The sequence below is a fragment of the Gymnoscopelus braueri genome (genome assembly GCF_963280865.1).
Source record: "Gymnoscopelus braueri genome assembly, chromosome: 8".
In the NCBI taxonomy this organism is placed as follows: domain Eukaryota; kingdom Metazoa; phylum Chordata; class Actinopteri; order Myctophiformes; family Myctophidae; genus Gymnoscopelus; species Gymnoscopelus braueri.
Window position 1 is genome coordinate 16,052,651 of NC_137609.1, and position 23,928 is coordinate 16,076,578.

The following is a 23,928-nucleotide window of genomic DNA, read 5'->3' on the forward strand; positions in this document are numbered from 1 at the left end:
CTTGACATCACATTTAAACGCACTGGATGATTCTTTTTATTGTGCAGTGCAGTGTAGACATTGTGGGAGGCATGAGGCATGTGCCTCCCACAACGACGGAAATGCTGCAGACCTGTTTAAAAGCAAAGGCAAAGCAATGTTGCCATTTAAAACATAGACAACCATAGGTAAAAACACTGAAAATAAAGCAGGGAGTGCTTACTCAGCACCGTCCGAGTTTTATGCAGATTGTGAATTGTTTATGAAGGCATCGACATATGTTGTCTATATTGAGTTGGGAGTGAGAATGATTGATAGATTTTTCTTTATTTAAGCGTCATGCTTCCAAGGAAGCCCAGCCCATATGGACTTACAGGACACTTTTGCATTTCCTTTGACATAAACAATGACAATGAACCGACATAGTAATTCACAAACAATGAACAAACGAATAACAAACTAAAACACTCAAGCTTCATACTGCACATACATACATACATACATACATAAATTGGGGAAACCTACAGTACAGTATATGCTGTATTTTAGTAATTTCAGGGGTTCAGGGGCACTCATAAAACTGTGCGTGGATTCCATATGAAAGGATGCACAAAACACAAAGTGGCTAGCGCAGATCTTTTGCAAGGGAAGTGATGGTGTACGCCTCCTTTGTGCATTTGTAAAGGTTATAATTGAAACCCCAGGTCTAATTTTGCACTGCAGTGTTCTAGAGAGAGAGAGAGAGAGAGAGAGAGAGAGAGAGAGAGAGAGAGAGAGAGAGAGAGAGAGAGAGAGAGAGAGAGAGAGAGAGAGAGAGAGAGAGAGAGAGACCCTTTCCTTCAAGTAGTTGCAGCACACAAGGGAATAACTACCTATTTCATCCAGTAGAATAAGAAAATAAATAAATGGCCTTAAATGATTACAATTGAATTGCTTCCTGAGTCATGATGACTCACAGTAATTGTCCAAAGCAAATGAGCTGACCTTGTTAACATTTCTATAAAAGAGATCTAATGCTGCCTATCAAGAGAGAGCATAATCTAAAAGACTTTTCTCAGAGAAGAATTGATACGGTAGATTTGTCCAAGCGGCAGCGTGTTGAGATATCCTCAAGAGAAGCTATCAGACTGACCATTGATTACTTTGTGACAAGACTGGCTTCAATAACCATAGTTTCCTTTAGTCCCTTTCGAGGCTATTTCTCGCCCGTCTTTTTTCTTAAGGGTTTGATCCCACAGCCTTTTGTCTTCCCAGACTGTGACGGTGGTTGGTCTGATGCCCTGGCAGGTCCGTTGTACGTGAGCAGTGGTGTAAATTAACAAAGTACATTTACTTAAGTACAAGTACTGTACTTAAGTACAATTTTGAGGTACTTTGACATCTCAGAGGCAAATATTGTACTTTTACTCCACTACAATTATTTTAAAACTTTAGTTACTAGTTACATTGCTGATATAAATATATATATATATATAAATAAATATAAATACAATAAAAATTAAATATAAATAAAATTACATAAAATGTTTATATTGTGGTATTGCTACTTCTACTTAAGTAAAATATCTAGTACTTCTTCGCCTGTGCGTCTTTCCTCCGGGGACAAACCGTACCTCCACGGTGACCAAACTGGCCAGCACCATGGTCGATATGACCTGTGTGACTGCGAGTTCTAAAGTTCTTAGTGCCAGGGTACATGTCAGCATCATTCTGCTAATCGCTGCGGAGGGTGGTCTCCATCACAGAAGTGCATATACAAGAGACATGACAAAAGACCTCTAAAGCAGCACACAGCCAGACATCAGCACAGACACCATGGGTGTCAGTGTGTGTGAGCTGGTTGCTTTTAAAGGTTCCTCATGCTGCAAATTAGGCTTCAATGACATGTGTGGCTTCACCAGTGTTAATTTTGACAGCAGATTTAGTCTTAGTCTTAGTATTTTGAATAACACCATTTAGTTTAGTCCTATTTTAGTCTTCTGAATTGTTTTAGTCTTAATCTAGTCTTAGTCGACTAAATATAAAAATCGTAGTCCTTTGTCTTAGTCTTAGTCAACTAAATTAACACTGGGCTTCACATGTATCTTGGACTTCATGTGGCCAGTTTGACGGGAGTCATCTATGACATACTGTATGACTCCATATTTGGGCAAGGTTATTTCCCAATTCTACCGTCATGCACTTCGTTTGGCTTGGATCCAAAGAGTCTGACCAATGACGTCATCCGTACCCAAATTTGGACAATCTGAGCCCCTTTGACTTCCAATATATTATGTGTTAAAAACATATTTCAGCCACATGGCCCGTCATAAAGTTTGTGTCGCCCTGTTTGTCCCCCCCCGACTGTAAAGACAATGGCCCCCAGCACACAGTTGAAAGAGGCCGTGGCCGACGTGCAAAAGGGGATTCGGGCGATTTTGACCGCCCCGGGCCGGCAAAGGGACGCAGGCCCCGCGCCTGGCAGATCAGTACTGTGTATGCCACTTGGCCACTGGAGACATGCTGAGGGCCGTGGTGGCATCAGGCTCTGCGCTCGGCAAGAGGCTTAAAGAGAAAACTGGTCAGTGACGAGATGGTGGTGGAACTCATAGAGAAGAACCTGGACACACCACCCTGCAAGAAGGGCTTCTTGTTGGATGGTTTCCCCCGCACGGTCAAACAAGCAGAGATGCTCGATGACTTGATGGACAAGAGACAAGAGAAGCTGGACTCCGTGATTGAGTTCAATGTTGATGATTCTCTGCTGGTCCGCAGGATCTGTGGCAGGCTAATTCACCAGGAAAGTGGACGCCCCTATCACGAAGAGTTCAACCCTCCAAAAGAACCCATGAAAGATGATGTGACGGGCGAACCCCTGATGAGGCGCAGCGATGACAATGAGTCGACACTGCGCTCACGCCTGGACGCGTACAACCGGCAGACGGTGCCTTAGCGCTAGGTATACTCTTGGTTGCTTGTTTTTGCAGAAAATGCACTAAAGACTTCTGGTGATTAGTAGTTTTCGTTCCCTACCTATGTTGAATACACTTATTGTAAGTCGCTTTGGATAAAAGCGTCTGCTAAATGACTGTAATGTAATGTAATGTAATGTAATGCCTCTGGTGCAGTACTACAGCAAACGGGGCCTGCACACAGCAGTCGACGCCGCTCAGACACCCAACGTTGTCTTTGCCGCCATCGTAGCCGCCTTCTCTGCTACCGCCGCGACCAGTGCTGCTGCCCGCGCCTCCGCCTCTTGTTGAGTCCTGCACTTCTCCATTCGGACCCTGACTACGGAGAGAAGAGACCTTGTGGTGGGTGAACAGATGGAGAGATGGTTGGGTGTTTGGAGGGAATTAAAGAAGCGGAGCGTAATCTCTTGTAATATAGCACTTCATAGGAAATGTCCTGTTCTGCTGCCGTGTGGGTCTGGATGTCAGCCAATCATGTTTCTTTAAGTAGGTGACACCGACAGGAATACTGTAAGTATGTTGACACCCTGCTTTTCCAAAATAATAAAGCTCAAAAGATGATTTTCTACAATCTTCAAACAAAACAAAAAAATATATATTTCAAATGATGTGAACAGAGATCAGTGCGGTTCTACGATAGCCTAGACATCTGGCACTGATCGGTACAGTGGTTTGTGAGATTAGCTCTAGACAGACAGACAGACAGACAGACAGACAGACAGACAGACAGACTCTTAGAGTCGGATACCTCTTTCATATAGACATGCTGTAAAATCACGTAATCAAGCGCGTCATTTGTGATAATCTGCGACTAGCTCTCAGTTGTGTGGTTGCAGTTAAAATCATGGGGTAATGTGATAGCTTCCCATGAAATTAACATACAACCACTCACTACCACTTATACGTTTAAAATAAAATAAAAATAAAAAGGTGAAAAATACTGTATTTATGTTTTTTAAATGCAACTGTAGAAATAATGACAGAAATGGAACGTCATGATTGTGGATTGCCAGGCAACTGTTGCAGGTGTATCCCAACACCAAGTGGTAAACATGCTGTCATCGTGATAAAGATGTGATAACGCAATCCAGCCAATGGAGAAATTGGACATGCAGACCCATTCGGTTGAGCAGATTCTCTGAAACTAAAAGGAAATGATCCGCGCCTCCGACCAAGTGGAGCTTACTATGTAACCCTGCTCGGGTTGTGTCTCTGTCTGTGTCTCCGTGTGCACTGCCTGTGTGCAGCTCCTCTGAGATAAGTAAATGTCCAATTTAGACGTACCATACATCAAATGAAAGGTCTTTGAAAACTGAACACACCTGTCAAGGTTGCGTTTAAGCCCGCCCCTTCCCCCGGAAGCCACGCCCCGGAGAAGGCTCCTAAAAACTCCCCATTGAAACCCCATGTTAAATGAAAAGTGCCCGAATCGCTCCCAAACTTTTTCTACCCCCCCTAAGTGGGGGTCTACGAACAAATACATCGGGCTCGGATTTTGGCTCCGCCCCCCGGAAGTGGGTGAAACAGGCACTTCAAACACTTTGTTGAATTGTTCAAAAACATTCCAAGTTTTTTTTTTGGGAATTTGTATTTTTCTAAGATGCTCCTTTTAACGCAGATTTTTTTTTTTTTTTTTTTTTAATTTTTATTGGTTACTTTTTTTAAAATATTTTTTTTCATTCTTTTTTTTCTTTTTTTGCGTTCGCTTACCGCGTTCGCGCGTCTTACTTGTGTAAAAGAAAACCGCAGCCAATAAATGATGCCATGTTGGAGTTGGGTTACACATTGTCAAAAGGGGTTTATTTGTCATATTTATATGTACAAGCAGCGAAAATGTTGGGGTGGCGTGTTCTGCAAGACTGCTAACAATAATATCATAGAGATAATACTCAGTGGTGGAAAGAGTACTCAAATGTTTTACTTAAGTAAAAGTATCAATGCTGCATTGTAGAAGTACTCTGTTACAAGTAAAAGTCCAGAATTCAAAATCTACTTGAGTAAAAGTACAAAAGTATTGGTATCAAAATGTACTTAAAGTACCAAAAGTAAAAGTACTAAAATGTTTGAAAATAGCCGATCTACAAACTGTTTTGCTTGTAGATCGGCTATTTTCAAATAGCCTATGTATAAAATAGGGCTATATTATAATAACTTATATCTGCAAAGTATCTAGTAACTAAAGTTTTCAAATAATTGTAGTGGAGTAAAAGTATAATATTTGCCTCTGAGTAAAAGTACTGAAAATTGGAAATACTCCAGTAAAGTAAAAAATACCTCAAAATTGCACTTACTTACGTACTTGTGTAAATGTACTTAGTTACCTTACACCACTGATAATACTGGATTGTGATAAAATTAAATAAGAACAAAAAATAAGGTTAAAAACAAGCTTAAAAAGTAACGGTAAGACACGCAGTCTAACCCTCTTTAAAAAGACAGTCATGGGGGATGTGCATAATGAGGGGGGTTAGGGTAATAGAACGTGGCATGTCATGGGCCGTACGCCATATGTTCCGCGCGTCGCTGAGATGACCTCATTTACCCAAGGGTTACGCCCTGCAGGTATACAGAGTTTGGAATAACCGGATGAAAAAAAGTGAGGGAACTGCATCCTCCGAAAGCCAAATGCATTTACTCAATACTTAGAAAGCAACAGCTTAGCTTTGCTCCTCTTGGGTTAACTTATCTCCACAGTATGATGTGTGCACAGGCTGGAACAGCATATTGGACATGCTGCAATGCCTCTTACAATCTGAGCAGTCTGCCACTCCCATGTGGAGAGAGCCGTGGAAAGGTGGGAAGACTTAACACCCACACACTGACTGGGACAGACAGGGTCCCTACTGATGGCACCACCAGTGTCACAATCCGTCCCTGTCTCTCCTCTCCAGTCACATCTGTCTCTCTGTCTGTCTGTCTCTCTCTATCTCTCCTCTCTGGCCACGTCTGTCTCTCTGTCTGTCTGTCTCTATCGCTCCTCTCTGACCACGTCTGTCTCTCTGTCTGTCTGTCTCTCTCTATCTCTCCTCTCTGGCCACGTCTGTCTCTCTGTCTGTCTGTCTCTCTCTATCTCTCCTCTCTGGCCACATCTGTCTCGTTCTATCCCCTCCAGCCACATCTGTCTCTCTGTCTCTGTCTGTCTGTCTGTCTGTCTGTCTGTCTGTCTGTCTGTCTGTCTGTCTGTCTGTCTGTCTCTCTCTCTATCTCTCCTCTCTGGCCACATCTGTCTCGTTCTATCCCCTCCAGCCACATCTGTCTCTCTGTCTCTGTCTGTCTGTCTGTCTCTCTCTCTCTCTATCTCTCCTCTCTGGCCACATCTGTCTCGTTCTATCCCCTCCAGCCACATCTGTCTGACTGTCTCTCTGTCTTTCTCTCCTGTCTGGTCACATCTGTCTCTCCTTTCCAGCTACATCTGTCTCTGTCTCTGTCTGTCCTCTCCTCTCCAGCCACACCTGTCTCTCTGTCTCTGTCTCTCCTCTCCAGCTGCATGTCTCTCTTTCTCTGTCTATAGTCTACTGTATGTCTGAAATCATTCACTCAATCTCTACTCCCTACTATATTAACAGTTGTACAGGACTACAGTACAGTAAACTCGTTGGTAAAATGAAAACAAGTCTTACACAGCATCGCTGTTGCACAATTAAATGTGCCAGATCATTGTCGGTGGGTAGACCATCCATAATGAATTCCAGCATGCATTTTTGGCGATAAATACTAGGGATGTCCTATATTATCAGCCTCCCGATATTATCGGCCGATATTAGCATAAAAATATAATATCGAAAAATATCTGTATCGTTTAAAAAAAAAAAAAATTACAGGAGTTCTTACTGTATGTGTGTGTGATATGAAATGTGAGTTTACCATAATCCCAGTAATACCTTAATCATATTCCATCATGTTCAAGGGCTTTTGGAGAGTTCCTTGCTGTTGACGCTCGTTAATGTTATAGGCATCAAGGCATAATTCCTTTTAACAGGACGTTCATGAAAGTCCTTGCGGGCTTGTTTCCAATGAGGGCCTGTGAGCAATTAGGGGTTAAGAGTCTTGCTCAGGGACAAATTTCATTTCATCGACACATATGCTGGCGTGGCCTGGAATCGTACCTGGGGCAACCAGGGCCTCTGGCTCCCTAGGCGGGCTCACTAACCACTCAGCTATGGCCGCCCCTATATGCTTCTGCAGTGCACTGTCAAATAGGCCAACATCTAATCTAAGATTAGTGGGACTCATTCAAATGACCACCAGTGAGTCCCGGGACTCACTTCATTCACTTCAGCAACATCACTGTATTATATTAGATTTATTAGATAATTTATTGATATTATAGCTATTTTATGTTATTAGATATCATATGTGATGTTGTTACCTGACAATTAGTTGACTTTTGGTGGAAAAAAGTATATATCGGCTAAGCTAAGTAACCTTGTGTCTCAAGCGTAGACTCTCAAACCTCTGTATTCTGTCCATGATTTTGACTTTTTGCCTGTATTAGAATTTTGAATTTCTGCCCACTCACTATTTGGATTCCATTGTCTGTATTTCACTGCCTTACTAGTCTCGACCTTGCCTGCATGCAGACTCCCTCTGTAAGCCTCGGACCTTCTGTTATTGTAATACATCCATTTAATTGCACCTACTCTGCCTCTATACGTGTGCATTTGGCTCCTTCCCCTGTGTGGTGTCTGAGTGGTGCCCTTTTGGACAGACAGTGGTGTCTGTCTGTCCAAAATGTTCAAGGACAAACCAAGAGCTGCCCGCAGTTTATCACGGATTACATGCCTCTTATTTTAACAAAAGCCTCTGACCATTGACCAGAGGGGTAGACAAATGCTACAGTATGTCCACACATGTGTGCCTGCTGCATTAACCCAATAAGACCTGAGGTGGATTCTACAAAATGTCTTCTAAACAGTTTTCTGAAAAACTATTGTTTCTATATGAGTGGTGCTCAAACTTTTTCATGTCAAGGACCACCCAAAATGATGTATTTGGCCGCGGACCCCCATCTCAAAATATTTTGTTCCAGGGACCCCCAGAAGCAAAGATTTGAGTTACAAATGTTTGCTTTAAAAATATATATTCGAAGATTTGGTCTTAATGGTTTAAACCCTCCTCTTATATGACTAACCCCAAACCCGTTATTCCACTTGAGAGGGCTGGGTCTGCCAGGTGCATTTCAAAGTTCATTATTTCACTCTGAACTACTGTAGATTAAACAATGTTTTGGCTTTATTTTCTAACCATAAATTTGAGTGGAAATGGCAGCGATCAAAATTTTTGTTTGGCAGCCTTCCCAGAGAATTTATCTCTTTCACCATGCTATATAATATATTCAGCATGGCAGCTGAATGGATTAGAAAGAGGGGGGGGGGTTTGGGTTCCTGGCTATATGGCTTTGTGTAGAAGCTGTATTGCTGAAGCCTCATGACTCTCACCTCACCTTAACCCCTTGAGCTTCTAATTTTCAGAATAAAAGGTCATGACTGTTCTGCTTTTCATAAGTCCCCTGTTACCGTGATGTGAAACTTACATCACGCGTTCAAGGGAAGACTTCACATTTAAGGAAAGAGTCGTTTCAATGGCAAGATTTTGGTTTAAATGGCAGACCACATTATGTTGAATGTCGATGTTTCTGAATAATAAAAAAAAGGGTCATAATAGTCATATCAATATCTATAGACAGGGCAAATCCTATAACGATTTGATAAAAGGGTGTACCAACCTTTTCTCAGTTGATCTTACATGTGATTTTTCCTGTAGAATCGATTTCTGCAATATACATTTTGTATCGTGCATATTTAATTAGATAATTTGCATATTTGAATAAATCCTAAATAACGAGTAGAGGTCATACTTGAATTAACATTTAATCTCAATTAGGTGTAAGAACATTTACTGTGTATCCATTTGGCATGTTAATTCTGGTTAATGAGCATACATTATGAATATGTAATGACTCAAAGTAAACAAATGGTTATTTTCTGTTCAATATTATTCCAAGTACTTATTTTAACAAATATTTGTATTCCTGTACAACTGATCACTATAAAGACAGTAAATAACACAATCAAATATTATTTGTCCATGTAATAAGCTAATAGAGCCATACAAATGATTTATGTATGTCATTTATTATGACATATAGACAATAGTTTTGTTAACCAATGATCACTAACAAACCTTTTATCAAAAGTTTGTTAGTGACCATTGGTTAACACAAATATTGTCTAAGTCAAAATTAAATTGTTATTTTGGCTCTATTAGCTTATTGCATGGACACATGATATTTTATTGTGATATTTACTATATATCTATAGCGATCAGTTTTACAGGAATACAACTATTTGTAAAAAGAAATACTTGGAATAATATTGAACAGAAAAAAAACATTTGTTTGCTTTGAGTCATTAGATATTCATAATGTATGCTAATTGACCAGAATAAACATGCAAAATGGATACACAGCAAATGTCCTTACACCTGAGTGAGATAAAATATTAATTCACTTACCACAAAACCACCAAAATACAAGTTGTATGACCTCTACTCGTTATTTATGATTTATTCAAATATGCAAATTATCCAATTAAATATGCACGATACAAATCTTACATTGCAGAAATGGATTATTCTACAGGAAAGATCACATAAGGATCAACTGAGAAAAGTTTGGTACACCCTTTTATCAAATAGTTATAGGATTTGCCCTGTCTACTAGAGGTGGACTGTGTTGACTCATTGTCAAGTTCCACTGTAGGCCTATGTGCAATTTTGAAATAGATACATGATTCCCACCCTATTGGTATACAACTCGGCGGCGTGGGCGTTCATTCACGTGACTAGGGGGATGCCTCGCTTGGGTGCACCTCACAAGGCTCAAGCCTGCTTCTGTCAACGCATACCTGCCTTGTCTGGAATGTGATTGGAGGAGTCCAAACACAAGGACGCTTTGCTCCTTATTTAATTTTTTCAAGTCTAGCCCCGCCCTCCTAGGGAAAAAAATATTAGATTTTTGTGAAATAAAATACATTCATATATTCATGAGCAGCTAATCAGGCATCACTGAACCGAATGGTGTTAAGGATAAGGATAATTCCTTTAACAGGTCTGTTCATGAAAGTCCTTGCGGTCTTGTTTCCAATGAGGGCCTGTGAGCAATTAGGGGTTAAGAGTCTTGCTCAGGGACATATTTCATTTCATCGACACATTTGCTGGCCTGGCCTGGAATCGTACCTGGGGCAACCAGGGCCTCTGGCTCCCCAGGCGGGATCACTAACCACTCAGCTATGGCCGCCCCTAAAAGTGTTAAACTTTTCTCACCCCCAGTCCCAGTAGGCCAACAACTTCCACCCTGAATTCTTCGAATTGGCCTCATAGTGGTGCTATAACAGACTGCATAACTCTTGAACCGTAGGTCGTACAATAAAAAAAAATTGATCATAATGCAAGTTGACAAGATTTTACGGCATTTCGCGGGGGAGACCATACCCTCTCACCATAGGCTATCAGGAACACAACATCCAATCATCCCCAAATTGGAATAGCAGGTGGAGTGGCTTCTACACAACACACCTCCAAAACCGCTTCCACTTTTGCCCCACAGCTGTACTAACAGATTCCCCCCCACGACTGACACAGCCCTGGGTAGTCAACCCTGCCTGGTGGAGATCTGCACTCCTAGGGGCACAGTTTTCTAGTTTCCTTGTACATGCCCCCAATAGTCAAGAGATGCGAGGCTCGCTGTAGCATTATAGGCTCAGCTGCATTCTAGTATGAATGACAATGGAGGAGGCTCCTTGATATGCACATCAGAGGAAATGCGCAATATGTATGCAAAATTCAATGTCCATGATTCCTAAAGATTCATTATAGTTTATAACTGACTATGCTGACACTAAATAAAGCTCAGACAACAAGCCTATGGAGATTAGACAGCACATACGTATTGTATAGTGCGGTTCTTTATTGCTTGGAATGCCATACTTTCCCCTCCCTAGATGAATGTAATCTGAAAACTGTGTGTACTGTATGTCATAGCAATAAATATATAAGACAGATATTTCCATTAACACATTCAATCCAGGAACGCATCTGTGTCACTTTCTTTGGCTATTAAAAAAATAGCAGATATACAAGTTCATAGCGTGGCACCAAGTGCTGCGCTATGAGCTTGTAGATCTGGAACAAAATATTTTTAGATACAAATACTTTTGGGGGTCCTTGACATGAAAAAAGTTTGACATATGTTTTTTTCAATGTTAGGATTTAGAAGTCATTGTAGGATCCACAGAAGCAAATATTTGAGTTAAAATGTTCACTTTAAAAAACATAGGCCTATATTCAAAGATTTGCAAACATTTTCATGATACAATTTTTTTTTTAAATAGCAGATCTACAAGCTCATCGTATGAGCTTGTAGCCTATATCTGCTATTTTTGAGTAGCCCAAAGAAATTACACAGATGGGTTCCCGGTCTTAATGGGTTAATGTAATGTAATGCTGTGCTTCCATGTCAAACACAGAAGAGGCAGTAATCAATCCATGGGGGGGGCATGCATGACGCGCTTGTTTGATATGAAGATGTGTTGATTATGGTATCTGCTATCCACAGAAATAAGTACCGTTGGGTCCTCCAGCAAATAAGATGGCAGTGAACACACATGTTGGCTGCTTAGGCCATAGAGAGGTCGTCTGGGAATTGGAAGGTTGCCGGTTCACCCCTGGCTCGCCCTGTCTACGTGTCCAAGTGTCCCTGAGCGAGACACTTAACTCTGATTATTACACGGCTTGGTTGAATGCTTGATTCTGATTGGTCAATCGCTGAATTCAGTGGTGTGTTATTTCATGATAATGACCGATGAGCTCTATAACAGACCGCTGTCTAATCAAAGACTCAGAGCATCTGCTCATATCAACCTGCTCATATCAACCTGCTGTCATGTTGGATATGCTGTATCCAACATGACAGACATGTATACAAACACACGTCATTTACAACTAAACGTTGCTCTCAAGAATGTTTTTGAAAACATTTGAAGTAGAGATGCACCGATTGCAAAATCCTTGGCCGATACCGATTACCGGTTTTTTAAAAGTCTGACCTGCCGATACCGGTTTTACCGATACCGATTTTCTAGATTAGATTCGAACTAGATATTTTTCAGGCTAAGTACAAGTAATTTTGTGTATTTGCCAATACAGAGTACCAATAAGATTAAACCAGGAAAAGAGCACTTATGCCATATCATAATAGTACAATATCCAAAATCACAGACGATATCCAGTCTAATATCATGATATGGCTTTAATATTGATGCCCTAACTATGCAACGAAAGGCCTAAAGTCATTACAAAAACAAGAAGAATTTGAAAAAGAATACTACTTTAGCCTATATCATTTTATTTTTATTTTTTTATTTGTACCATTGCTGTTATGGCTGTCACTTTTATAGAGCTGCATGATTTTGGCAGAACTTATTATGGGTCCATATTGAGATCAGTTATTGAAATTATTATTTATAAAAAATGGTAATATTTTTTAACTAACAAAATCTTATCTTAATGCAAAATTATTTTCTTATTTGAACTAAAAGCAAAAATAAATAAATAAGGTTTTCCCATTCAGACACATAGCAGGACATGTCTGCATTTAATTGTTTTCAAGGTGAGAAATTTACCTTATGTCACTCTAGTCCAGGGGTCTTCAACAGGGGGTCCGGGACCCCTAGGGGGTCCTCAGAGTTACTATAGGGGGGGCCGCCAAATCTTTGTGTGATATGATATTTTTTACATTAACCATTAGCATCCCATTTCTGAGGAGGACTAAAGCCAAAAATAGCAGATCTACAAGCTCACAAGCTTGTAGATCTGCTGTTTTTGGCAAAGAGATATATAGGTGTAGAGGGGAAAAGAGAGCAAAGTAAAAAGTAAAAAAAATATAAATTTCATAGAAGGGGGTCCCTGCTTCATCTCTCTCAGCTCACCTTATGTCACTGTTTTGGCTTGTTTTAACCTCTGACTAAAAATGTTACACTACTCTGTTGCTCAGTGGACTTTGTTAAACTTTCAGACGAGTCTTAACGAGCTTTAATAGGCTACAGCTGGATAGATGAGAAGACGTCTGTATAGGCAGGCACATGAATTAAACCAGCAGTGTGGATGGCTGATATCATGATCACAACGTCTTTTAGAGTTGTTGTTGGAAGCTGTTTACAGCATTAAGGACTTTTCAGATGGCGCCTAGTAATTTATTTGGAATAAGAGGCAACCCTGCAGGTAGGAGGAATGAGCAGCTACTGTCTGTATGAGAGAAGTGCGCGCACACGCATCGCATCGTATGCACACACACACACACACACACACACACACACACACACACACACACACACCACCCGTCCATGCCAAAGTTGTCTTTTCAACAGCATATGCAAAGAGAGTCAGGGGGTGATTTTTCTTTGCAACTGGCTACAATAAAAGGGATGTTTATAGGCTATTTTTTTCTGTAGTCTACAACATCTTTTGCATGGACCGTATGAGAAGCCTGGTGACGCACTTACTGCCTTTAAATTCCCCGTGATTGACGAACCGACAGCCTAGTCAATGTAGTGACATTGACTAGGTTATAACTGTGCGCAGCATTATGGAATATAATATATTCCATATTATATAGATATTCAATATGTATCCTTATATTTCAATGGTAATCAGCACCATCTGTGGGCTTCTCTTGCTAATGTTTACTGAGTCGACTCACACGACTTTGATCATCATGCTGTTGCTGTGCAGTGCCAACGCAGTAAAATCTGAATTTATGACAGTGACCGGCCGAGCACCGATCCAGCCGGTTTGACCTAAAACCGGCTTTTTTAATCGGCGGCCGATTAATCGGTGCATCTCTAATTTGAAGCGATAAATAGACAATGCAGTAACCAAAAATGTATTCTATTTGATCCACTACACTTCCTTGTTTTCCGAGGCGACCGTGTCCGCCCAGCGCAACACTTATGGAATACTTTCATTGCCGTAAGCAAGGAAATACTTCATTTTGTTGTTACTTTTGGGTCAATTTATTTATTTATTTATTAAGTAGCCGTGTAATAAGCGGGATAATGTGCGGGTAGCTGGTCATTATTGAAAAATAAATCCCATGACCAGCTACCCGTACATTATCCCTTGCATATCTCCCCAAAGGTGAGTAGAGTAGCCAAAACGATGAAAATCAGTAACTGTAACGTAACCCTATTAACACAAGCTATTTGAAAATAGCCGGTCTACAAGCTCACAACGCATGTCCTAATAAACCTATAGGGTACAAAGTAAATGAGAGCAGAGATGATGATCATCCTGATATGCAGCCATGAAATGCAATGACTGCTATAATATGAATAGTTGGCGATTCCTTATGAGGTCGGCGCTGTTGTTTGTTAGTGATTGCAGGATCTTCAATTAGATGTTCAATCTTCATGGCAAACAGGCTGAGCCTCTCCACTTTGATGGAGTGCAGCTTGATTGGCGCAGTGCTTAGCCCATTCAATCCAGGATCGCGTCTGTGTCATTTTAGATTAAAGCTATAACCATTATTGTATACTTTGGCTATTAAAAAATTGCAAATATACAAGCTTGTAGCGCGACACCGAGTGCCTGTCGCGCTACAAGCTTGTAGATCTGCTATTTTTGAAAAATCTTGAAAATGTGTGCAAATCTTTGAATATATATATTTTTTCAAGCGAACATTTTTAACTCAAATCTTTGCTTCCGGGGGTCCCTGGAACCACATATCTTGAGATGGGGGTCTGCAGCCAAATACATATCATTTTGGGGGTCCTTGACATGAAAAGGTTTCATAACCACTGATTATAGAAACACAAGTTAGGATTTAGAAGACATTTTGTAGAATCCCCAGAAGCAAAGATTTGAGTGACAAATGTTTCATGATATAAAAAAAAATAGCAGATCTACAAGCTCATAGCGCGGCACTCGGTGCCGCGCTATGAGCGTGTATATCTGCTGTTTTTGAATAGCCAAAGTATAAGATAATGGTTAAAGTGGTTAAAATCAGACAGATGCTTTTCCGGTCTTAATGGGTTAGGCTTGCTCTTTGATCAGAGTTGGGCATTGTGCCAACCAGACATGCAGGCTTATTGGACAAACTCAAGTAAAAAAACAATCTCTGGATTTATATGTATTGCACATTGTAAAAATCCTCAGTGCTATTATTGAACTCTGACCATGTACAAAGGTAACCATAGGGATCCTTTCGGATCCATGTGTACACAGTCAACGAATGGATAAACGCAGAGAATGAGAATTTCTGTGTATAATAAATAATATGGATTGTGCTCAAAATATGAATACATGTCCACTACTTATCCATGTTTTATTTGGTATTTGTAGTTTTTTTAGAGGTACATTTCTTGTGTTTTTAGAATTTTAGTTATATCTGGTGGTGCTGTGACGTGCTGCGTGTCATGTACATTTGGACATTTTTTTAAATCAATTTTAATGGTGCTTCACCACCTAGTATGGTTGGTTGCACTGACACTAGGACCCCACTGGAAATAAGTATTTCATTATACTTCATGTGTGATATAAACCGTTGCTGTCGGGCAGAAACGCGGCACGAAGCGACGTGTTTTGAGCTTGTCGATCTGCTACTTTTGCTGTTTCTGAATTTGAAACCTGAAAAGTAACAGATTTGGACATATTAGTTTTCAATCCGACAGAGACGATATATAGTGTTTTACTCGTATACATTTATTACCCAGTAAAACCAGTCATCAATCAATCATGCCAGTATACAGTATTTGCCTGTGCGTACAATACCTTAGATCTTAAGCTTTGCTTATATTCACAGGTTCCATTTGTGTGTGTGTGTGTGTGTGTTCTTTTCTCCTGCGCTCGCATGCACACGTGAAATTTTGTACAACATGATTGCATTATCTGCCATGCACTCGATGCCTTCTCAAACCACTCAGAAACAGACAGCCTATATAACCTTGTTGGTTGCTAGGAACTGGCCAAGCTGGAGAATGGCTGAGACAGACAATTCTCCATACCCAGAAAATAGCCTTCCACATCGAGGGTAGCCTTGATCTAATAAGGTGTGTGAGATATACTATGGGCTATAGAGGAGAAGTATGCATTTGATCTGCAGTAGAAAAAGCCATAATTGAAAATATAATCTCTGCATGTGTCTTTTATGACCCTTCAATGCCCCGCTATAGGGCGATATTAAAGATTTAAGCTTACAGTAGCAGAGGTCAAAATGATTTGTACTTAACCTGAGATTAGGCTTCAACATTGGGAGTAATTCTCATTTGTGATCCGGCCATTTTTAATTGACTCTGAGGATTTTACTGTGGGGACTTCTTTTGATACAGGAACCCCTCATTTCGGAGGTCTAGAGAGGTTGAGGTTAATGCTTACAGTCACTGAAAACGTTGAAAGATTAGATTTTGATGTTTCATGAGGACACCCACCAGGGTAACCGCCTTCCATTTCGACATCTCGCCACTCCGACTACGTGGCTTCTGTGTGCGGTTAGGGTTAGGGATAGGTTTAGTAATGTCAGAATAATGACATGTCGGAACAATGACATGTAACCACCCACCAGAAAGGGTAAGATTTGATGTTAACTCAGGTTTGCAACACAGACATTTTAAATGTAAGAATGGCTACTAGTGCAGCAGTTAAGCAAACCAATTGTGCATTTTAGGAAAGAAGCATGAAACTTTCAGCATATCATCTACATACCCCAAGGTTTGATTTCAGACGTGGAAGCACTTTCAGATTGACCTCTGGTGACCTTGAGTGGTCATTGACCTCAGAATTGCATTTTTGGCACTTTTTGCCCCATTTTTCTCCATTATAATAATATATGCTTGATAAAATGTCAGTTTTGTTCTAATAAATGAAAAATGAAACCTAATAGCCACTCTACAGAAATGGTGATTATTAGTGTGGTTGCCCTAACAGGGCAACCAGACTATAGTAATCCTCCGGCTTTATTATTTTCCTAGATAAACAATACTTTGAGCCGCATCTCCTCCCACAGTTTTTATCCCCCAATGTAGTGCCATATCTCAAAATGACCGTCTTGACCTGGAATCGTGTGCTTGTATTTTGCTAAGAGATTGGTTAAATAGTTTAATTGATATTGATTTATTAGTGCATTAAATGTCCCCATCCGCTTTAATGAAAAAGTGAAAAAACTAAAATTCAAGTATTTTTTTCTCAGAAACCGTAAGAGCTAGAGTTACCAGATTTGGAGGGGAGGTTCATAATTTAGTCCAAAATTATTGAAAAAATAATTACACTAATCGGCCACATGGTGGCGCTATAACAGCCCCCTTTACGTTTTGGCCTATAACTCTTGAACCGTAGGTCGTAAAATCAAAATTTATTTTCCCCTAGATTCCTTGGGTCATGACGCAACTCCCCATATAGGCCACACCCATTTGCGTCAGGATAGATTTTCCGCCATTTTGAATTTTCTTCAAAACACACTTTTAGCTCCTCCTCCCATATATTTTGTCCAAATTTCACAAAAATCCGTACACATGATCTCTGGACCCATGCGATAATCTGGACCGAAACAGAATTTTGATAGTCCATACCGTTCGTCCGTAAATGGCTTCCAAAGTTAGCGGGAGGGGCCCGTTTTACAAAAAAGCCCACAAATCACGAACAGAACGTCCAGTCAATCCCAAATTTGAATCACATGTCAAGTGTGGTTTACTCAACAAATCCCCAAAAGAATTTCCACTTTGATCCATAGGGGGCGCCACAAATGCTCAAAATGTAACCGTTTGATGCAAAAACGCAAGTGATCTCAGGAGTTACGTGACAATGTAATTGGCACAGCCTCCGACGGTATTCCTCCCAGCGTATTCCTCGAGTCCCGGCGGCAGCGACCTGCGACTAGCGTCGGTGCAACCACACTCTGCAATTGCCCTGAATTGCGACGCGTCTAGTTACTATTATGATAGTTCTGTTATGACATTGTTATAACATTAAAAACATCTAGGAGAGAGAGAGCAGCAGTAAAATAAAGAAAAACAAGAAAGAAAGTGCTAATGCATTCAAAGTGCAATATAGGTACAGTGCTATTCAAAGGTGCTATTCATCTCATGTTGGTTTTGGTTTTGGGGGCAGTATATGGTGAGCGTTCAGGGTTCTAGTGAGAAGATAAGCTCATATATGGAAGGTATTGTGATTTTTATGAAAGAAGCATGAAACTTCCTACAGTGTTTCTATATGTCATGAAGTCTGTTTTCAGACGTGGAAGCATTTCTCAATTGACCTCTGAGACTTGTCAGAGGCTGTACACATTTTGGGCTGTCAAACCCATGTTAAAACCAGAAATGTTGTTTCCTGTAAACCTTTATGATTAAAATGTCATATATAGGCTTAGCAGATGAGTTTAAGCTTGATTCCTAAAAGTTGCATATTGGGCAATTTGAGTAATAAGCATAATCAGCTAATGTATCGCTTAATGAGCAAATTACCTGGAAATAGCTAACATTTTGCGGCTAACATTTTGCGTCCAGTTAACTTAGAAAGGTGACTTAAGAGTCAAAGCCCATGTTTGTGATGTGCAGAAATTCATCTATTATCATGGTGAAGTCATGCAACCTTTCCTCATTTGCACAATTTGCATAAAGTATGTAATAATTAGGCCCAAGACCAGGAAAAAGTCTTGTTTTAGCTGGTAGTCAATTTAGAAAGGTGCTCTTAGAGACTAAGTCTATTTTTGAATGTCCAGAAATTAATCTTGCCAAAAAAAAAGCAATTTATCTGGATCCATGTCCATGTATCGATTCTCCACCTTCTCACCTGGATCCTGTGCTCACAACCCTTGTACACCTTGAGAAATCACTGAAAAGCTTTGCCATTAAGTATGAACCCCACACTGGACCTCAAGCGTCATGACATGTATAATCCATTTGAGTGACTGGAAGTGCGATATAAGTCTGTCATCATGTGGGGTGGCAGTGGCTCATGAGGTAGAGCGGAAGTCTTGGAATCCAAAGATTCCAGGTTCCATCCCTGGCTCCTCCTGTCTTTGAGCAAGACACTGTATTGTATTTGTGTTTCCTCTACCATTGGTGTGTGAATGTATGGGTGAATGTGAAGTACATTGTAAAGTGCTTTGAAGAGTCAGGAAGACTAGTAAGGTGCTATTTAAATGCAGTCCATTTACCATCATCGATCCCCGCATGATGCCCACTGGCACTCTGATGTCATTCCCTGGTTGCAGTGGAACATTGATGAACATTTCTGGGATAAAAGCATTGCTTGCGGTGGCATCGCCTTCATTCTCAATGGTAAATCCTAGACAAAATACACTGTGCTTATCGGATGCTTGTGGTTGTCCTCTTCCAAGAACCTGTTAGGATGTGATACTGTCTCCTACCCTGTGAGAAGGGCAAGGTATGTGCTTAAAGTACTCCTAGAAAGTACCATGACTAGTCTCAATACAGTGCTTGGGGAACTTGATGCCACGCACAGTGACCTAAAAGATACCGGTGCAGAGTTCTTCTTCGCATTGTATTGACAGACAAATATGATTCTGCACACAGTATACTGCATGTTCATCTGCAGGTCATGTTGTGGAAAGCTGCAGATCGGATCGAGCCACCTGCAGAGGAAAGAGACATCACTACATCCGGGTGGGAGGTTGCTAAAGGAGGGGCTGTCATGCCCACTGTTTACTCCCAGGCAATGGCTCCAGCTGCAGCTGTAGAGCATTGAAGGCATGCAGCGAAATAAACTGCAGATACCATTCTGTAAGACTGACTATGTAAGTGTGAAGGAGGAGAGGTCCACTACAACCCATTAAGAAGAAGGGTACATAGCTGTAGAGAGGCCACCTGGGAAACAGAAGGTACCAGGTTCGATTCCCAGCCCTGACAATATGTCGGGTGTACATAAGCAAGACCCTTAATCCCTAACGACCTCATGTCTGACCACTTGAGCAGCAATAACCTTACTGAAGCAGAAGTCTGAATTTTGCCATGGTCTAAGATGAAGACAACGAAGATGAGGAGGCTGAAGGGAATAAGGAGAGAGAAGATGAAGAGAGTGAAAAAGACCATTGAGTGTTAGATTATGGTTCCAAGTGTTCTCACTCTCACTCATGCTCATTCTGTGTCTCAGAGGAGGGCTGTGGACAGTTGCCTTTCATTTTTTTCATTTATTTCTTTATTAATGCGAGAACAATGGCTTCTATTATAGCATGCAAACTTTCCAGGAATATAAAGCCTGCAGTTTATATTAGCTTGGATTCCCCATCGATGTCACTGGTAGTCGTAGACAGGTTTCTGACAGAAATGGTACCATATTATCTCCCACCATATCCTTGAACTACTGCAATCTGATAGGAGGTTTAAGTGCATCAGGCTGGTGAGGGGAGTATAATGCCCAGGATCACTTTTGGCACCGGGTGAAAAATAAGGGTTACAAAATCGTGGGATGAAAATTTTAGTAAAAAAAATAAAATAAAAAGAGCATCGGGACAAGCACCAGCATGCTGTCCAACAGTTTCTTCCCCAAACCATCAGAACCTTGAACGCTCACCATATACTGCCCCCAAAACCAAAACCAACATGAGATGAATAGCACCTTTGAATAGCACTGTACCTATATTGCACTTTGAATGCATTAGCACTTTCTTTCTTTATTTTACTGCTGCTCTCTCTCTCCTAGATGTTTTTAATGTTATAACAATGTCATAACAGAACTATCATAATAGTAATAATCACCATTTCTGTAGAGTGACTATTAGGTTTCATTTTTCATTTATTAGAACAAAACTGACATTTTATCAAGCATATATTATTATAATGGAGAAAAATGGGGCAAAAAGTGCCAAAAATGCAATTCTGAGGTCAATGACCACTCAAGGTCACCAAAGGTCAATCTGAAAGTGCTTCCACGTCTGGAATCAAACCTTGGGGTATGTAGATGATATGCTGAAAGTTTCATGCTTCTTTCCTAAAATGCACAATACCTTCCATTTAATGAGCTTAACTGCTGCACTATACATGGCATCTACACATTCATGAACATATTGACCACATGAACATTAACATCCCTATTCTGGGCATGTCATAATAGGCAAACATACTGCAAAAAATAGGTGAATATTTGGGGAAAATAGGCTGGTGAAAGTTGTGTGTTGTAAGCTTGTAGATCGGCTGTTTTCACTATATCATGTACAACAAATTGTATTTGATGACCAGCGGTTCCGGTAGGAGACACAAAGGAGACTCTTTGTGTCTCCTACCGGAACCGCTGCCGGACATCAAATTATTGGCTTAGGAATGGGACAAAAACAAAAAAATATCCATGAACTCAAGTCTCCATGGGGTGACTAATCGATAGAAAAATGCAATCATTTTTTGGGTGAACTATCCCTGGCACAAAGAATTAAAAAAAATCACACCCAGTGTGAAGAAGTGAGTGGTGCCTTTGATTAGTTCATTATGTGCATGTGTTGCACTCCTGTTTGTGTTTAATTAGTGTGTTTAATTAGTGTAACTGGTTGCATCTTTGTGTTGCAATCAGCTGCAGCTGTTGAGGCCAGACACAAACATGTTGAGTCCGCAAACATACGGACACACACACACACACACAGACACACACACACACACACACACACACACACACACACACACACACACACACACACACACACACACAAAGTCAGTCCTTGCGAGTGGTTGGCACACAAAAAAAAAAGAGTATCACTCCCTTTGGGCATAGATCAGTGCAACGTGGTCATACTATTCAGCAAGATAACAGAAAAATGATTCTTACAATGCCCTTGTGGGTTTATTCTATACACTATGATCTCATGTCAAGTATTGACGCAGTGTTTCTAATGATTAGATGTATTACAGTATTTTAGACCAGAACACAATGCATCTGACAAGTCTGTCAGTTTATAGGACTTTGCAGTATATTGTTTGTCCAAATGATTTAAAAATGTTATAGATTTTCTCAGTGGAGTCAAAATTGAAAACAAAACAAAACAAAAGGCTTCAGGGCTGAAATAGTGTGGGGTTGTGTGTAGAAGGTTGAATTCAATCACGATGAAAGTGGTGGAATAGTCCTCAGTGTAAACCCATACAACATAATCAGAAGGACATCAACACGGTGGCTGGTAAATACAGTTTTCAAAGTTTGTGTGTGCGACTGCGTGCGTGTGCATGTGTGCGTGCACAAACGTACCTGTGTAGTGTTTACAGTAGTACACACTACATAGTAACATAGTATATTGTTGCTGTCGGGCAGAAACCTCTTATCTCCGTATTTTTATCAAAGGTGGCAGATCTGCAAGCTTAAATGCAGCACGAATCGACACTTTTTGAGCTTGGAGATCTGCTACTTTTGCTATTTTTTTTATTTGAATCCTGAAACGTAACAGTTTTGGACATATGAGGTTTCCACTCGACAGAGACGATTAGTCTTGTATTAGCCAGACGTATCAGAGATCTTTCCCCATACCAAAACTGTATTTCTGGTGACATCTAAATCAGTGGTTCTCAAACTTTTTCGTGCCAAGGACCCCCAAATTGATATGTATGTGGCCGTGGACCCCCACCTCAAAATGTGTTGTGCCAGGGACCCCCAGAAGCAAAGATGTGTGTTAAAAGTGTTCGCCTTTAAAAAGAAGATTGAAAGATTTGCACACATTTTCACAATTTTTCTAAAATAGCAGATCGACAAGCTCATAGCGCGCTATATGAGCTTGTATATCTGCTATTTTTGAAGAGCCAAAGTATAAAAGGTTAAAGTGGTTTAAATTATTGTGATGCTATATTAACACATTTTGCTGGAGACCCCCTGGAACCCCCCCAAGGACCCCCTTGGGGTCCCCGGACCACACTTTGAGAACCAATGATCTAAATTCCATGTATAGGGGTTTGAACTGCGTGGAAACAATTCAGAGATAACAGCATTGCAGGAGCAATGCAGAGACTTTAGGGCCGTCCTTCATGTTGGGATGGTATCAGGATTGGTTCTCAAAGCACTGCAGTAACCTAGGCATAGGTTTGTCTAGATTTTTTTTCATGGAGATATTTTAGTTTTTGTCGCATTCCTGAGCCAATAATTTGATGACCGGGCCATCGGTCAAAAGGAGACTCGGTACCCAGTGGTTCTCAAACTTTCATGTCAAGGACCCCCGAAAATATGTAGATCTGCTATTTTTGAATAGCCAAAGTATAGAATATGGTTAAAGTGGTTAAAATGATAACCTGGTCCTGGTACCCCCCCAAGGACCCCTGGGGGTCCCTGGACCCCACCTTGAGAACCAATGTCCTAGACTTGAGTCTCCTACCGGAGACGGAGACTCAGCCGGTCAAAAGAAATCTCTGTGAATTCAAGGCTTCATGGGGTGTGTAATTGATAGAAAATAAGTCATTTTTTGTGGTGAACTACTCCTTTAAACCCCTAACTGCTCCCCATCATGCTGCTCATCATAACCATGAGCAGCCATCAGCTGGGTAAAGCTGAAGCTGAAACTGACCCCCCCCCCCCGCACGACTAACAAAGGTCTCCCCTCTTTCCCCCCCCATGTATGTATAGCCCTAATATGTATGTATAGGCTGTGTGTTCCATAGATGCATCTCCCACAGCAGTAGAACCCTCAGGGGGATTTAGAGAGGTGGATCTCATAAAGTGAACGCTTATAGACGAATGAAGCGATACGTCAGCCCCTGTTGTCTTAACCACACCAGGCAAACATTGCCTTCACGTCTAGACTGTGCTCCACTCCCACACATCTCTCTCTCTCTCGCTCTCTCTCTCTCTCTCTCTCTCTCTCTCTCTCTCTCTCTCTCTCTCTCTCTCTCTCTCTCTCTCTCTCTCTCTCTCTCTCTCATATCAACCAGCAAGCTCACACATGTGCTGCTGGGAGATATGACGCACTGAGAATTAGAGATGGGTTTTGGTTCTTTGGGAAGTAGGAGTAAAAAAGTGATCAGGTCGA

General features: G+C 40.9%; 1 protein-coding gene and 1 pseudogene across 2 annotated transcripts in view; one reads left to right on the forward strand and one right to left on the reverse strand.

The window, feature by feature from the left end:
• Positions 1–23,928, reverse strand: part of doc2b (double C2-like domains, beta) — a gene marked incomplete at both ends in the record, with an annotated part of 149,923 nt that overhangs the window by 80,394 nt on the left and 45,601 nt on the right. The gene's annotated exons all lie outside the window — the stretch shown is intronic.
• Positions 2,334–3,430, forward strand: LOC308091051 (adenylate kinase 2, mitochondrial-like; annotated as a pseudogene). The gene is made up of 2 exons: positions 2,334–2,902; positions 3,072–3,430. The product of its transcript is annotated as an adenylate kinase 2, mitochondrial-like (transcript).